The 9,385-nt window shown below is 26.8% G+C and overlaps 1 non-coding gene across 1 annotated transcript; it reads left to right on the forward strand.

The window, feature by feature from the left end:
- Window positions 1-9,102: 9,102 nt before the first annotated feature.
- Window positions 9,103-9,174, forward strand: Trnah-gug. The gene has a single exon. It is a non-coding gene; the product is annotated as a tRNA-His (tRNA).
- Window positions 9,175-9,385: the final 211 nt, after the last annotated feature.

Consider the following 9,385-nt stretch of genomic DNA (forward strand, 5'->3'; position numbering starts at 1 on the left):
TATTATTATTTTTAATTATTTCTGTTTCATAGTCAATAAAGATAAATGTAATTATTATTAATAATTATTTATTACCCTTATAATAATAATATATAATTGTCTCTAATTATTATTATAGTTTAAATTATCAATGAATATCAATGTAACTTTGATTTGTTTCCATTGTATCATTTAAATCAGGGATCCCCAACCTACTTTTGGATATTCTAGAACAGCGGTCGCCAATCGGTGGTCCACGTGAGAATTTTGGTGGTTTGCAGAATTATAGTTGAATATATAGCTAATATTATACAAGAAAAATTACTATTTTTAAGTTTCTCTAATTGTAATTAATTAAAAATTTTAAAATAACATTTTATTGAATTTTTTTTATCATCGTAGTATAACGACGGATACACAAAACGGTCGCCGGTATCTCTGATTTAGTTAAATGTTTGAGCTTAATTTTAGTTGTTAATCAGACATTTATTTAATTTTATATAAAAATCATTAAATTGTGTGGAAATAAATGGAAGAAATTATTGGGGATTCGAGATGGCAATTTATTAGTTACATCTTACAAACATCGCTTACATTATATTACTTAAACTACTTCTACTAATAATACTAAATGTGCTTCACGCTGCGTAACTCCCCCGAGCTAAACTTCCTCGACAACTTCAGGGCGCAATGTCGCCACTGTTTACCGCGTTGTTACCATTCACAATCATTGTTGGGCTCCAACAGAGGCAGTACTTTTTTTAATGCCACTTTTAGTATATTCTATGTATTTAATATGACAATAATTTGAATAAATCTAACGATCATATTATATGCGGTTTCCCTATATATGATTTATTTCGAATTGACAAATGTTAAGTCTCATACAAATTATAAACATTGCTTAACATTGGTATGTATAAATAATGTAACTTTCTATCAAACTGCATGTATAAATTAAAAATATTTCTAAATGTAAATAAAATGGGAAAATCAATTTGATGAAAATTGTGTTGCGGTTTTAACGGCTTTATTCAAAATTTAATCTTCTCCACTGATTAAATTTTAATTGTGCATTTTAAAATACGGCTTGACCTAAAAATTAACTTTCCTCTTTCGCACATAGCAACTATTGTAATCCTATTACTACCAAGCGCATAATTTCAAAATTACAAATTGAAAAACTAAATTAATGAAAAGGAATAGACTAGAATGTAAACTTACTAAAAACGTAAATTACTGTATTGGACGATTATGAGACATTTTTTTGTATTTTGGTGTTTCTGTATTCAATTTTTTTTTAATTTTTTATAATAAAGTTTATTTTAGATTTTTATACTAAAGTATTTATTCACTTTTTTTATATCTACCCTAGATAAATGAAGTGTTCGTCAAGATCTATATTTTACAAAATGTTTTTAAAACGGTTCTTTAGCAAAAAATATTTCTGATATAATCATTATCGCTACTAATTGTAAATGTAAATATAATTAGTACTGCCAATATTTGTTCAATTTTTACTTAAAAATGGTTCATTACTAATTAGGCCCTTAAGGATTTAATTTTAATAGTAAAGGTTTTTTGTATATTCAAGACATAAATTCAATATTATATAATAACCATCGATGTCTAAAAAACAACATTTATTTTAGCATTCAAACTAAGTATTTTGGCATAAGTATAATTATTGAATTATAATTTATTAGATTTCAATTTAAAAATTGTTTTATACCGATAACAGTGTTATAAAATTAATTTGTTACGTAATCATCGGGCTCAAACAAACATAAACTACATACGAAGGTTGTGAACAGAAAATTAAATACTAGTTTTACGATTCGTGTGATTCCTGCCTCCATTACTCCTCCATATGTGATAGTATGTGTATGTTGTGTGCGCAAGTGAAAATTTAAGTTTATGTCACCGCACATAAAATCCGACCGTATTATTTTATGATCAACATTCTGATTCTCAAAATAGGAAAATTTACACAAACTCGGACAAACAATGTTAATTTACTTGTATATAAAATTTTATTTAAAATAGTTTTGCCTCACATATGCACTAATAAAAAATATACACTTTATTTGTATACTTTTAATATTTTGGTCTTCTGGAAAATAATTAGATTTTTATCGTGGAATACCTATGTTCCTCTCATGGTACATCAGTTAAATAACTGGATTAGACGAACTATATGTTATAAACGTTATAAAAGGAGTTATAAATATAATAGACCAAATATTTTAATAATTATATTAGGTAAAATAGCCTTAAGATTAAGAAAACTTTAATTGCACTAAATCATGCAATAAAATAATATTTCTTTCTTAGGTAATAATACCTGCGATTCAACAAATCTCAAATCAGTTATACTTCGCACACAGTCGTGGAAAAATAAACTAACAAATCAACATGTCTCTCGAAAACAACACAAACCGATTTCTGAAACTCTCTCCATATTGAAAACTTTTAAATTATACACTCCATCAACGTTAAGTGAAAATGGAATATGTCCTGGAAAATATATGGACTTTACATTGATTAAGAAGAGTTCAAGTGAGAAAATTAGCGCAGAATGTGATGAATTTGAAGAAATTGGAGGAAGCTTCTACAGATGGTTTGATGGATGCTATTTATAATGCGATGCAAGAATTGAGGAAAACAGAAAAGTGTACACCAGATTGGGAAAATTGGCAGAAAAATGTGAAATTCGTGTTCCATCGTGTTCGTGTTTACATACATTAGGAAAAGTTTGGCGCAGGCCAAAAGTGTTCAAGTGCGAAAATTAATGCAGAATGTGATCAATTTCAAGAAATTACAAGCTTCTGAAGCCAATGTGGACACCAAAATGGGATATAGTTTTGATACATTTAGGTTGCTACAAAAGAGACACTGTTAATAGAAAATAATGAAATTCGTGTTCCGGAAAATCGCCAAGTTTTGTCTAGCTGTTGATTTTTTGGAGAAATGCATTTATTTCTGCAATTTATGACTCATGTATAATTATTAATCTTAAATTAGTTTAGTTTCTGAAGTTACATCAAAACTCCCAAGACATTTATTTTTGAACAGAACATACTAAATATTGTAATTATAAAAGTGAAAAAATATGTTTAAATTATGATCAATAATATCAATATCAATCTTGAAATTTAATTACGACACTTATCAGAATCAAAATTTTAGTTTCTCATTATTAAAACTTTAATTGTATCATTTTGTATTAATTTGTTATGAATAATTATTTAGAAGTAGTATTATTATCAATAATTATTTAAAAAAAAACTATAATGTAAAATTTTAAAAATGCTTCTTTTGTTGAAATTTATATGAATTTTCCCTTTTATAAATATAAATATTATTAGTTGATTCTAGTGCTCGTCAACTTTTCTAACGATGTTTATTTTTTTACATCTAAACTTAAGTACAGTAAGTATTCTTTGCAAAATAATTTTATTAAGATCTTTTAAAATGTTGAACCAACTTCGGTTAAATAACGTTGCTCTGCCAAAAAACATAACTTTTTCATATATTTTCCTCTGTATTTATAATGTTATTATTATATTTTAAATATTTTTTATTCCATTACAATATGACAAAATCAAATAAAGCTGCTATCGACCTATCTAATAATTTATTCTTTTTAATAAAATTTATGTGTCAAAAATATGACTAAAGGGCTATCGAGCAATATCTTTCCGCCTTGTAGCTAAAAAAAAGTTGAAATTATTAGAAGTTAGCAACATACCTACATTGATGGTTCAGCGAACTAACTATGCTATGAATTCCTCCATGAACGGAATATTTGGCCTAGTAATTGGATTATCGGCTCACGTTGATACTAATGGCTTAATTCTGTCGAGTTTCATACCATAAATTAAAAGAGCTCTAGCATAAATTATAAAAATATCAATTTACTTTCACCCTAACGTTAATACTAACATTAATTATTATTGGTTTTGGATATATCACCATATATTCATCATTTAGACTAGTTACAATTTATGGGATATTTCAACATAATTATTGAAATAATCTATTTTTATTCATGAATAAAGCAAAATCAATTAATTAATGTTGGAAAATGTTTGTTTTAATTTGTAGTAATGCAAAGTTTAATAGATTTAGTTTTAAATATAATCCGATATAAATATAATTGTCTAATTAAATATGTTCTTTTATTGGTAAACATTTTCGCTATTCGTTCCAATCATTTTACGACACTTTGATATGCTGTCATAAGAAAAGTACGTGTTCGATTTACTTGCGACAATCGTGTCCTGAATCGAATTCGAAAATATTGATTTACGACAAACGCAAGAATTTTAAATTCAATTCTACAACGTTTTATTATTAATACATTTTTAATTATACAGATCAAGTGATGGACTTTATTGAACGCTGCTATTCAATATTTTACTTTAGACTTATAAAATATAAAATGGAAAAGTTGTACAGAAGCTATACTACAATTATTTAAAGCGAAAATAAATAAAATTTATTATATATTGAGCACATCAAAAGTTACATAATCAAAATTACAATGGTATTGTTTCTAAAATTACATATTAAAATTATATAAGCAATCAAATTTGAAACCATTTCATCACAAAAATCAATATATTAATTCTTAATAAAAAACATAATGTAATTTATTATTTACAATCTGCCATAATCTGGCAATCTTAATAAAAATGAAAAGAAATAACATTCAAATAACACAATATAATAAATATTAATTATAATAAAAATCTAAAAATGATTGTTTATTTTGAAAACCTAAATGGGAGACCAATGCCATTTTAGTCTTCACTATTCTCTAGTAAGTTTATTGCTAGAATATCGGGGTGATTTTATAATTTATATGATTAAAATCAAATTTATATAAGGGAAATTTAAGAATTAACGTGGAAATGTAAAATGATCTTAGACGGACCCGTTAGCAGTTATGAACGGAATATTCATATTTGATTTATATTCAAATTAAATACAGGTGTTTCTGTTCTTCTAGAACTTGATGTGAAAAACAAATAAATTACCTAAGGGCCTGACTGACATTTTCTAAATTGAATACAAGAATTTCATACAAATGAAGACTGAAGGCAATTCGCATGAATTTTCAAATGGTTATTGGAAGTTCTGTTCAAACAATTTATTATAAAATTATTATTGTAAAATAGATCATTGTTTTGGAATATATATCATAAAAAATATAACATAATAAAGTATATGTAAGGAAAGAAATATTCCTCAAAGAAGATTGAAACTATTATAAGAAAAACAGCATTCCATTCGCATCGTACTATTATTAAAAGAACCGTATTTCATTCAAGAAATGTTCTTATTCAGTTCCATGAGATATATATATATATATATATATAGAATATATACATATAGAACTAGTATTGAATTGGAATAAAAGGATTGGTAGGCAGACATAAAGTATATGTGATTGAACTGGTTATGATTTATGGGGGAAGATACAGTTGATCAATGTCTGTGGATTGTAAATATGTGTAAGAAGGTAAACGCCTGTCTGCCCTCTGGAGGATAATTTTTTTCTGTATCTTCGTCGCAGATGGATGGTGCTCGATATAAACACGCGCGCGCGATATTATCATAGCGCCCGCCCCCGTCCGCCTTTTCGGTAGATGGATATACGACCAACAACAAATACACAAAGTCCAAAGAGACGCCGTTGTTTGCATAAGTGAACCATACATCATGATCTAGACTTATTGCACTGCATCCCAGATAAATTTTATACCACCAGCTAGACGTACATGCTTGGTATGTAGAATGATATACGACATAGATATATTATTGTTTTAACAAGCATTGTCACTATGGTGAGGACAAAACCCATCTCCTTTTCATAAAAAAAATATTTACGAAGAGTAAATTAAAAAGAGATAAAATATCTAATTAAATAAATTAGTTTTAGTTAAAGTATTGAAGAACTTTACTATTTTGATCATTCATTTCTAGGTTATTAAACTACAGTGGAACCTCGCTTAACAAGCACCTTACATAAATTAATTTTAAGAAAAATGACTCCCTTAACGAACGACATTTCGCATAACGAGTGACGATGAGAAGAGAAGTCACGGAATGCGCGCCTGCTACATCATTTTTAAAACTTGTGTACACATATTATGTGTATTTTTGAATATGTTTCAATATACGAGTATTTCACTATACAAGGAAAAGTCCGGAAATTTTGGAATGGATTAAACTCGTTATTTGAAACCAAAGCAAGTAACACTTAACTTTCGTAAACCTTATATTATCAAGTTTATAAATTATTTTTATTTCGTGTTTATAAATCTTTAAGTGGCGGTCGTACAATCAATGTACCACCTTTTGAATATGACTAGTGGGGCATTAATTTTCTAGAAAATGTCCAGGAAAGAAGAATTATCTATACATTTGGTAAGTATGCCAAAGATGATTTTTTATAGTCCATCTATCATAATATATAATGGAAATTAAGATGCACTTATATTCTAAGTTAATTTCTATATGTAGAAAGGTGTTTCTTACAGATCAAAAATACTGTTTCAAAAAAATTAATGAATACAACTAAAAAAATCATAATAAGTAAATATAAGTATAGTTTATTTTTGTAAATATTTTGTATTATGTAAATAATTAAAAACCAAGTTTTAAACGATGAGAATTACGAGAATATTAATTAGAAACTAAATAAAAAAGATAATGAAAAAATATAATTAGCTAACTATAGTAATAGAAGGAAACTAAAGACATTTATCATATACTTGTATATATAAATGTATATATTTTTGATAATAATATTTTTTTTATATAGTATCAAACAATTTTCATTTTGTAGTGTAAATAAAATATTTATAATACATTTGATTTATATATTTTATAAATATACATTATTCACTCATTAGCAAAGGGTGTTTGTACTATATGCAAATTTATAATTAGCAGTCAGATTGTGGTTTTTTTATTTAATTAATTAATAATAAACATAATTTATTGTATTTTCCTACATATATACACATTACTATTGTCCGTAGTCTTTCCGCATTTAATTAATTATATATAATAATCTCCGATATATGTTTGCTGTTAATTATGATATGCCATTTATATATTAAATCAAAGCAATAACTAATTAATGGTTTTATTTGATTATCAGTAATATAATTTCCGCTAATTATTAATATAAAATATTAGTGGGATTTCACAAATATCATGTTAGTTTTGAAGGACTTCTATCAATGTTTTTTTTATTGTTATTAATTTAAAAGATGTCACTTTTAGCTCCATTTAGAAGTCTATTGCGCGGATATTTTTTTAAAGCTGATGAGGCTATTTGTGAAGTATATGATATCATTGTTTAATAGAATACATGTTAGAATTGCTTTAAAAAAGTTGGTTTTGAAGATTTTTCATTAAAAAATGATCCAGATTGTTGATCTATAGAAGTAGATGACCAAATCAATGTCATAAATGTATCAATTCGTAATATAACTGCGTACACAACAACTGATAATCACTTAAATGTGCGGGACTCGCTAATAATCTCGATATTCGCATGAATTGAAAAAGATTCACAAAGTATCAATATTTATAATATCCAGCTCAAACGCAACAAAATCGTCACTTTTTTTAAACAACTCATCACTAGTACTGAAAAATGGATCATTTACAATAACATCATTCGAAACCAATCATAGTCCATGCATTATGTACCAGCACAAACCACATGGGTATCTGAAATGCACCAAAAAATCTTGATATTCATTTGGTGCTGTTACAAAGGTGTTTGTGTATTTTGAGCTTCGTTAAAGGAACTAAACTATCAATTGAGATGTTTACTTTCATGATCCATGCTTGATGTCAAACCACAAACCACATCGGTAGCTGAATTGAACTAAAAAAATCTTGATATACATTTGGTGGTGATACAAAGTTGTTGTTTGTGTATTTTGAGCTGCATCAAAGGAACCAAAAGGATCATTCAGATCACAGAAAAATTGGCAAAGAGTGTTTCATCAAAACAATGCAAATCGTCGTTAACGGTTTCAATAATAATTGATATTATTTCAAAGCAGTCAATAACTATTAAGTTTTGCAGTCATATATTAGTATAAATAGTATAAATTAAAATTAAATTGCAGTTCATTGATAAATTAGCAATAACTATATTTTTCTTTCTTTTAATATTTAGTTTTGTATTATTACAATAATTCCTGCGAATATAAATTAGCTTTTTGAGTTTCCAATTTCTCCCTAGCTCCATAATTGCGAAACTTGTGACACATACAAATGGTCTTATTATAAATTCGAATAGGGGTGTTGAAGTTCTGTACATGAATTTATATAAAAGTAGTTTTAGACCGGAGTTGCATTTCAACGCGTAAGTCCTCTCCAGATTATAAGTAAAAACTACTGGTTTTTGCGCCACTCCTAGAGATACGATTCTAATCATAAATTATTTGAACAAACCGTCGAGAAACTATCTAAGTTATGTTTATTCTGTTGAAATATTATATGATCTTTAGTTTTGAAGATTCTATAATGTTTTGTAAATTAAGTAAGTATGCAAATATGTTTACATTTATGTATTTTCACTAAAAATAATAATCACATCATTTGTGGTTAATGGTAGTTAGTTGCATTTATATCATTTAACATTTCAACTCACTAGAGTGCTAAATCAATGAGAACCACGAGCTTGTTTCTTATAAGTAGATCGAAAGGAACAATTTCTTTGTCTTTCAATATATTTCATGGTTTATGTGCGTTACAAAAAAATGAAAGAAATTCCTAATTAATATACAACGAAATTATACTTTTCGATTTACATGGTTTTACATTAAAAAAATTAGAATATCAATTTAAACGTTTTTTCCAGAAACCTATCTACCATGAATATCGGTGTATTGTTATTTTTACATTTATTCAAAAATAATTTGTAATTTATTATTTGTATTTCTTAATATCTTATGAATCTTTATTTTGAATAATAATAAATTGTGTAATTTAATATTATTCATAATTGGCAATTATGACAAAATACATTATAAGTTAATTCGACTGTTTGTATATTTCTTAAGAATAATATTTTTCTGTAGAAATCAAGCCGTGATCGTCTAGTGGTTAGGACCCTACGTTGTGGCCGTAGTAACCCAGGTTCGAATCCTGGTCACGGCATTCCGGCAGAATAATTTTAATAAATATCAATTCTACATTACATAGAATACTTTCCAAATATAGAAAAGTATTTTTTGTAGAAATGAAGCCGTGATCGTCTAGTGGTTAGGACCCTATGTTGTGGCCGTAGGTTCGAATCCTGGTCACGTCATTATGGCAGAATAATTTGAATCAATATTAATTCTAGATTATATATAATACTTTCCAAATG

This window comes from Nicrophorus vespilloides, unplaced genomic scaffold (assembly GCF_001412225.1).
Source record: "Nicrophorus vespilloides isolate i.1.1-1 unplaced genomic scaffold, Nicve_v1.0, whole genome shotgun sequence".
In the NCBI taxonomy this organism is placed as follows: Eukaryota; Metazoa; Arthropoda; class Insecta; order Coleoptera; family Silphidae; genus Nicrophorus; species Nicrophorus vespilloides.